Consider the following 9,641-nt stretch of genomic DNA (forward strand, 5'->3'; position numbering starts at 1 on the left):
CTATTGATTTAGAGCTTGCTCTAGCAAGGGAGTTGACCATCATCACTTGCACATGACAGAAACTCAAAAGCAGGCAGAAGGGCTTCCCCCGTGGCTCAGTGGTAAAGAATCTGCCTGCTAATGCAGGAGACGTGAGTGCAATCCCTGGTCCGGGAAGATCCCACCTGCCATGGAGCAACTAAGCCGGTGTGCCACAACTACTGAGCCTGTGCTCTAGAGCCCGGGCACTAAGACTACTGAACCCAGTGCTGCAACTACTATGTGCCCAGAGCCCCTGCTCTGCAACAAGAGAAGCCACCACAGTGAGAAGCCCACACACCTCAACGAGGAATAGCCCCTACTCACCGAAACTAGAGGAAAGCCTATGCAGCGACACAGGCACAAATAATAAAAATAATTAAAAAAAAAAAAAAAAAGCAGAGGTTAGAGTGTGACAGTTTTCTGGCGGATAAAAAGGGTAGGAAGCCCTGATTGGAGGCTGTTAGCGTGGAGAAGCAGTAGATAGGCCAGTGAGACACGGAGCTTTCCTGTGTAATTGGTTACGGGTGCGTTCTGGCTTTCTCCTGTCTGTCCTATAGCGGAAGTAGGTACAAAAATTAGGGAGGCTGTCAGTTATTAATCAAGTCCTGGCTGTTTGGGATCAATTGCCACAGGGATTAAGATTTGGCTTTCTGGACTGGCTACTGTTGTTAGGAGGATGGCTTCCTGGGCAGATTGCAGCAAGCTGTGGGCCAGGGTTCTATTTTTATTTATAGTCTGGCCAATGTATGTTCAGTCTCTCGGGGCTCTACAGGGACCTTGCATTTAGAAGAGGCTTTCAGATATCTGACCAATCCTGCAGAGGAGTCTATATGCAGGCCAGGGATATTGGCAAGAGGTTTTCCACTTCCAGTCTGGAGAAGGGAAAGTATTGTCGACTTGAAAAGTAGTTACAATTTCCTACCTGACAGAAGGGGGCAAAGGTGGTCACTTGCAACCCAGCCAATCCACCTGCTGGGCATACACAGTGAGGAAACCAGAATTGAAAGAGACACGTGTACCCCAATGTTCATCACAGCACTGTTTACAATAGCCAGGACATAGAAGCAACCTAGATGTCCATCAGCAGATGAATGGATAAGGAAGTTGTGGTACATATACACAATGGAATATTACTCAGCTATTAAAAAGAATGCATTTGAATCAGTTCTAGTGAGGTGGGTGAAACTGGAGCCTATTATACAGAGTGAAGTAAGCCAGAAAGAAAAATACCAATACAGTATACTAACGCATATATATGAAATTTAGAAAGATGGTAACGATGACCCTATATGCAAGACAGCAAAAGAGACACAGATACAAAGAACAGACTTTTGGACTCTGTGGGAGAAGGCAAGGGTGAGATGATTTGAGAGAATAGCTTTGAAACATGTATATTATCATATGTGAAATAGATCACCAGTCCAAGTTTGATGCATGAAACAGGGCACTCAAAGCTGGTGCACTGGGAGAACCCAGAGGGTTGGGATGGGGAGGGAGGTGAGAGGGGGGTTCGGGATGGGGGACACATGTACACCCATGGCTGATTCATGTCAATGTATGGCAAAAATCACCACAATATTGTAAAGTTATTAGCCTCCAATTAAAATAAATAAATAAATTTTTTTTAAAAAGTAGTTACAACCTTGAAGTTGAGAGTTATATTTTATTTGGTGGGAATTTTTAGGACGTCAAGCCCAGGAGACAGCATCTCAGGGGACTCTGAGAGAACTGTTCCAAGGAGGTGGGGAGAGGGGTCAGGTTACATATAAGTTTGCAGCAAGGGGCAGGTCCACTGAGATCTCTGTGAGTCATGCAGAAGGGACTTGATATCCTCAAGGAGCTCAGCCAACTGGGGGAAACAAGGAAATAGATGAATGCACTCAATTATTTCCCCAGGCCTACTACGAGCTGTCTTGGCTCTGAGCTTGCAAATGGCCATTCCTTCTGTCTAGATGGCCTTTCCTTGCCCCAGTTCTTCACTGTGAATTTCTTTCTAGTTTCCCCAAGCCCCAGGCTAGAGACCTCTGAGTGACCTGTGCTCACCTTTCCAGGATTGCTTATGCTATTCTGCTCCGGGGTTTTTGCCTCTTTTCCCTAAATGATTCTGAAATCCCGAAGACCACCTCTCAATCTGGGTTTCCATCATCTGTCTCATTCCTAATACAAGGCAGCCCCTCAGATATTTGAAGGTGTGCACAGAGCACAAGGGCGACCCAGGTGGGAAGACTGAATGATGGGGGAGGTGATGCCAGGGTCAAGTCTGAAAGTGATGCCAAAAGCTCAGCTTCTCTGTATACTGGTGCTGAATAAAATCTCAGAGATAGAGTGTTTGGGGGCGAAGTAGAAAAGGATAGCTTTATTGCTTTGCCAGGCAAAGGGGAACCCAGCAGGCTCATGTCCTCAAAGGCATATGTCCCCACTTGGGAAAGACTGTGAGAAGTTTCATAGTAATTGTTCAAAGAGGGAGTGATTGATTCTCATGGACATTCTTCTGATGGGGTGGTGGTGAGGTAAGAAGGAGTCTGCATCACCAATCTTCAGGTCCAACTGGTCTGGGGTCTACATCCCTGTGGGCAGCATACCATTGTTAATTGTTAACTTCTCCCACCTGGAGGAGTTTCAATATCTGCAAAATAGCTCAAAGATATTGTGTGTATCACTTGATGGGGAAACAGAACCCTGTTTCAAGGCTGCTCTTAGCTGTTTCTCTCTGGTCTCGCCTCCTTTCCCTTCCCTAAACTGCTTGAATCTGCCCATGGGAACTCAGGGAAGGTCATGGAGGCTGAATGAAGGCTATTTCCTATAATCAAAGAAACTTTGAGAGACTCTGTGCCCAGGAACCCTACAGGACCCTGCTCAGTATCAAAAGGATAAGTAGGAACTTGCCAAGGAGTTAATAGGAAAAGCATTCCAAGCAGAGCTATTAACGGAAGCAATAAGACGGGAAAAGTAGAATGGATATGGGTGGGATGAGAACATCATGGGGCTTACACACCTGAAGGCTTAGCAGGGACAAGGCAGGGACTTCCCTGGTGGTCCAGTGGTTAAGAATCTGCCTGCCAATGCAGGGGACACAGGTTCAATCCCTGGTCCGGGAAAATACCACATGCTTTGGAGCAACTATGCCCATGTACATCTACTGATGAGCCCACGTGCTGCAACTGCTGAAGCCCACGTGCCCTAGAGCCTGTGCTCCGCAACGAGAGGCTATCGCAATGAGAAGCCCATGCACCTTAACAAAGAGTAGCCCTTGCTTGCCACAACTAGAAAAAACCTGTGCACAGATGCAGCGTGGCAAAAAAAAAAAAAAGAACAAGGCAGAAGTGGCCAGAGACAAGACAGACTGAGAAGAGACATATAAAATTTTAATATTCTGCTTCCTCACTTCCTAGCAGTTTAACTCCAACCAAGTTATTCAACCTCTCTACACCTCAGTTTTTTAATCTGTCGACTAAAAATCAGAACAGTCATCCTCACATAAAAATATTGCAAGGATTGAGTTAACATACACGAAACCTTTATCAATAGAAGAGCACAGAGTAAGAATGAAAAGATTGCTTGCTATTTTTATTCTTTTATACGCAAGATCTGGTTAATTCTCCTATTCTTAGCAGGAGTGAGAGATGGTTATCGGAGCGGGACCTGTGGCCAGCACAGAGAAATGATTTCCTACAAGACTCCAGTGAACAATAAGGGCTGAACTGACCTGGGGCAGGGATGGGGAGGATAAGCAGGATTCAGCAGCATTTAGCAGGTAAAACTGGTCAGACTTACTGCCTGGCTGGAACTGGGTGGGAAGGACTATAAGAAGCCCAGGAGGCATCAGATGTGCGGTTTAGGCAATTTGAGTGGGTAAGATATAGAAAGATAAGGAGCTTGTAAGTGCTTCCTATGTGCTAGGCACACAGCTAGATGCTTGATGCCAAGAGATGCTGAGGAACTGATCCAGGGCCAGAGCAAGCAAGTGGCCAAAGAAGACCCAAAACTCTGTCTCCTGAAACCCAGTTTATGCTCTTTCCAACACACCCCACTCTAGTCAGAGAATTGGGTCCTTCCCAGGGATAAGATTTCTGCCTTGCATATCACCGCTCTTAACCCTTAGGAACCAACAAGGAAAATTCAACACTGGGGGAGATGAGAAGGGGTATTTTTGAATTGTCAGGGCTTTCTATACCAAAATAAATATATAACAGAAGTGTACCTCAAGCCACCTTCCCTTCACAAATTCCTTTATTTTATTTATTTTAGCGTAACCCAAGTCATATAAACTTAAATACCTCTAACACCCATTTCTTATTTCTGGTTCAGTTCTTCACATCAGGTGGCCAAAGTATTGCAATTTCAGCTTCATATCAGTCCTTTCAATGAATATTCAAGACTGATTTCCTTTAGGATTGACTGGTTTGATCCCCTTGCCATCCAAGGGACTCTCAAGAATCTTCTCCAACACCACAGTTCAAAAGCATCAGTTCTTCGGTGCTCAGCTTTCTTTATGGTCCAACTCTCACATCCATATATGACTACTGGAAAACTATAGCTTTGACTAAGCTAAGCTAAGCTAAGCTAAGCTAAGCTAAGTCACTTTAGTCGTGTCCGACTCTGTGCGACCCCATAGACGGCAGCCCACCAGGCTCCCCCGCCCCTGGGATTCTCCAGGCAAGAACACAGGAGTGGGTTGCCATTTCCTTCTCCAATGCATGAAAGTGAAAAGTCAAAGTGAAGTCGCTCAGTCGTGTCCGACTCTTAGCGACCCCATGGACTGCAACCTACCAGGCTCCTCCATCCATGGGATTTTCCAGGCAAGAGTACTGGAGTGGGGTGCCATTGCCTTCTCCGATAGCTTTGACTAGATGGGCCTTTGTTGGCAAAGTAGTGTCTCTGCTTTTTAACATGCTGTCTAGGTTGGTCATAACTTTTCTTTCAAAGAGCAAGTGTCTTTTAATTTCATGGCTGCAGTCACCATCTGCAGTGATTTTGGAGCCCAGAAAAATAAAGGCAGACACTGTTTCCCCATCTATTTGCCATGAAGTGATGGGACCAGATGCCATAATCTTAGTTTTCTGAATGCTGAGTTTTAAGCCAGCTTTTTCAGTCTCCTCTCTCACTTTCACCAAGAAGATCTTGAGTTCTTCGCTTTCTGCCATAAGGGTGGTGTCATCTGCATATCTGAGGTTATTGATATTTCTTCCGGCAATCTTGATTCCAGCTTGTGCTTCATCCAGTCCAGCATTTCTTATGATGTACACTGCATATAAGTTAAATAAGCAGGGTGACAATATACAGCCTTGGCGTACTCCTTTCCCAATTTGGAACCAGTCTGTTGTTCCATGTCCAGTTCAAACTGTTGCTTCTTGACCTGCATACAGATTTCTCAGGAGGCAGGTCAGGTGGTCTGGTATTCCCATCTCTTTCAGAATTTTCCACAGTTTATTGTGATCCACACAGTCAAAGCCTTTGGCATAGTCAATAAAGCAGTAGTAGATGTTTTTCTGGAACTCTCTTGCTTTCTTGATGATCCGATGGATGTTGGCAATTTGATCTCTGGTTCCTCTGCCTTTTTTAAATCCGACTTGAACATCTGGAAGTTCTCAGTTCACGTACTGTTGATGCCTCACTTGAAGAATTTTGAGCATTACTTTGCTAGTGTGTGAGATGAGTGCAATTGTGCAGTAGTTTGAACATTCTTTGGCATTGCCTATCTTTGGGATTGGGAATGAAAACTGACCTTTTCCAGTCCTGAGGCCACTGCTGAGTTTTCCGGATTTGCTGGCTTATTGAGTGCAGCACTTTTACAGCAGCATCATTTAGGATGAAACAGCTCAGCTGGAATTCCATCACATCCACTAGCTTTGTTCATAGTGATGCTTCCTAAGGCCCACTGACTTCACCTTCCAGGATGTCTGGCTCTAGGTGAGTGATCCCACCATCGTGGTTATCTGGGTCACGAAGATCTTTTTTATATAGCTCTTCTGTGTATTCTTGCCACCTCTTCTTAATATCTTCTGCTTCTGTTAGGTCCATACCATTTCTGTCCTTTATTGTGCCCATCTTTGCATGAAATGTTCCCTTGGTATCTCTGATTTTCTTGAAGAGATCTCTAGTCTTTCCCATTCTATTGCTTTCCTCTATTTTTTTTGCCTTGATCACCGAGGAAGGCTTTCTCAGAGGAAGGCTTTCTTATCTCTCTTTGTTGTTCTTTGGAACTCTGCATTCTGATGGGTATATCTTTCCTTTTCTCCTTTGCCTTTAGCTTCTCTTCTTTTTTCAGCTATTTGTAAGGCCTTCTCAGACAACCATTTTGCCTTTTTGCATTCCTTTTTCTTGGGGATGGTCTTGATCACTGCCTCCTGTACAATGTCACGAACCTCCATCCATAGTTCTTCAGGCACTCTATCAGATCTAATCCCTTGAATCTATTTGTCACTTCCACTGTAGAATCGTAAGGGATTTGATTTATGTCATACCTAAATGGTCTAATGGTCTTCCCTATTTTCTTCAATTTAAGTCTGAATTTGGCAATAAGGAGTTCATGATCTGAGCCACAGTCAGCTCCTGATCTTGATTTTTGCTGATTGTAAAGAGCTTTAAATTGCATTTTCAGAAAGTAAACATTAAAAAAGAAAAACTTGGAGCTATGAGAAGTTAAGTTGATGTCTATCATTAGAATTTAATATGATTGACAATATTAGAGTGGTAAAGTCATGGAATGCAGAAATGTTTAATACCCGTTCTCACATACTGAGGGTTTAACTGGTCTTAAGTTCTAAGTTCCTGACCTAAGAGTTTCATCTACAGTAAGATATTTTTTCCACCCAGCTCTATGTAGATGAGAAAATGGCCTCTGGTTGATTATGCAAACTGTCCAAGGATCTAAATATCAGATCCAATATCTAATCAGGCACTCAGGTACGAATGCCTAATCTCTCACCTTTGCTTCCAAAATATACAAGGGTAGCTACAACAGTGGGCTTTCCTTGTGGCTCAGCTGGTAAAGAATTCACCTGCAATGCGGTAGATCTGGGTTCGATCCCTGGGTTGGGAAGATCCCCTGGAGAAGGGAGTAGTCTGGCCTAGAGAATTCCACGAACTGTATATAGTCCATGGGGTCTCAAAGAGTCAGACACAACTGAGAGATTTTTTAAAATTTGGCTACGCCATGCCAATTGTGGTACCTTAGTTCCCAACCAGAGATTGAACCCACGCCCTCTGTGGTGAAAGTATGGAGTCCCGATCACTGGACTGCTAGGGAATTCCCACAAAGCATATGTTTTGATGCAAAGAAAAAAGGAGAGAAAAGAGCCATACCTCACACCAGCTGATCAGAGAGATCAATCAGATGAGCACCAGCTGCCGCCACTGCTGCTGCTGCTGAGTCGCTTCAGTCGTGTCCAACTCTGTGCGACCCCATAGACGGCAGCCCACCAGGCTCCCCCGTCCCTGGGATTCTCCAGGCAAGAACACTGGAGTGGGTTGCCATTTCCTTCTCCAATGCATGAAAGTGAAAAGGGAAAGTGAGCACCCTTTTTAAATACGACTGAACTTTCCGTCAGCGACATAAATAGGCTGATCCGAGCTTATAGATGACCTGGGGCTCAGGTTTGAAGGGCATTCACACCTAACCTTTGGAGAGACTCTGAATGCAGTTTTAAAAATGGTAATAAAGCTTGTTTAACAGCTGAGGATCTTAATGACAATTTAAGGCACTTGTTTTCCTAACACAGAGAGAGTAATTAACATTAAAGAGCACTTGGTTTTTAATTGCTTTACAAATAAAACCATTCCTTTTCCCTTTTAAGCTATTACTATTGCCATCTGGTAAATCAACTCTGGAGATGAGCTAATGTTAAAGTACTTTCTTTAGGATCAAGGAAACCAAGGATCTGAAGCCAAATATTTCAGATGAGGGAATGGAATTTGAAGACAGGGTTCCTGAGAAGAGGAAAGTAAAAATGATGGTCACTCAGTCATATACGACTCTTTGTAACCCCCTAGAGTGAAGCCCATCAGGCTCCTCTGTCCATGGAATTCTCCAAGCAAGAATACTGGCGTGGGTAGCCATTCCCTTCTCCAGGGGATCTTCTCAATCCAGGGATTGAACCCAGGTCTCCCACATTGCAAGCAGATTTTTTTTTTTACTGTCTGAGCCACTAGGGAGGAAGGTGGCTAGAAATCTGGGGATGTAGAGTCTAACCAAACTTTTGCTGATTCCATGGCTCAGTGTCACTGTCCCAAACTCTCACCCAATCACATGAACAAAATGTACCCTGGGGGAAACTAGGAGCAGAGTAGAGAATTTAAGAGCTTTCTTCCCACCCTAAAATTCTTTACATTTAGTTTTATTAACCCATTTAACAGCCAACACTAAATCTGATGATCTCTTCAGAGAAGGAGCTCAGAATATCAGAAATGTGCTATCCACACCCAAGTGGCCATTTAGATTTTTTAAATGATTATTCTTAAGTACTGACCTGGGGCTAGTGGGACAAGACAGAAGCTGCTCCCAAGGTATGAAGCTGGTCAGACTTGATATTAAGATACTTCAGAGCTGGACTCGCAGAGGACTAACCCTTTATTCTGCATCTCACCTGAATTTATGCCCAGCTGTGCCACCCAACCTGGGGTCATATGTTATATAACCTGAAAGGCTTATATAATGAGTCACGAATACCCACCACAGGGAAAGTTTAGCAGCTTAAAAAGCACCTACAGGGGCTTCCCTGGAAGTCCAGGGGTTAAGAGTATGTGCTTCCAATGCAGGGGGCCCAGGTTCAATCCCTGGTCTGGGAACTAAGATCCCACATACCGCATGGCTCAGTCAAAAAATAAATTAATTAAATAAAAGCAACCAGAAGTTGACACTCACAGTCCCACAAAGAGATTGAAAAGCCAAAGTAAAATGAAGCCCAGTGATTTCCTTCCCCTAATCCAGTCATAAGCTCAGGGGTTCTAATGGGAGTCTCACTCGATACTCAGGTACAGATTGTCTCTTTAGAAACCTTATTACAAATGTGCTTTCTTCAGGACTCCCAAACTACATGAATTTATCCCAACCCTCTTATGGTCCCAAAGTTCCATAAGGCCAACCCCAAATGTAATGACAGCAACCTTACATCTCGACCGAAAAAATGAGAACTCCCCAGGACACCTGCAAGCAGTGGCTTTTCTCAAGCAAAACAGAAGCCCCAGCACACCAGCCAGCCCTGCTTCCTGTGGAAATACAGATACAAGAACAAAATGGGAAAAAAGAAGAGGACATCCTTGTGCGATGAATTTCACTAGGTTATCAGTCACTCCAAGCCAGTTGCCCAGAGTCCACAAGTCCCAAACCCAGAAACTCACACTCAGTTCAGAGCAACTTCCCCCCAGGTTTCTCACATTGGAGGGTGGGGTACAGAATACTCCTGCCTTCCTGCAAAAATTAGAATTTTCTACGGTGGTATCTCTAGCACCGTCTTTCCTGAGATGCCTGCCCTTCCCCCTTTCTATCCTTAAAATCTCTTGATCCCCTCCCTTGTATTTCTGAAAAATTTGCTAAGAAAATCTCAAACATACAAGAGTATAGTGTAACAAACTCTCAGGTGCCCATCACCTAATTCAGTATCCTCCCCATCCTGTTTTCT

This window comes from Bos indicus, chromosome 28, assembly GCF_029378745.1.
Source record: "Bos indicus isolate NIAB-ARS_2022 breed Sahiwal x Tharparkar chromosome 28, NIAB-ARS_B.indTharparkar_mat_pri_1.0, whole genome shotgun sequence".
Lineage (NCBI taxonomy): Eukaryota > Metazoa > Chordata > Mammalia > Artiodactyla > Bovidae > Bos > Bos indicus.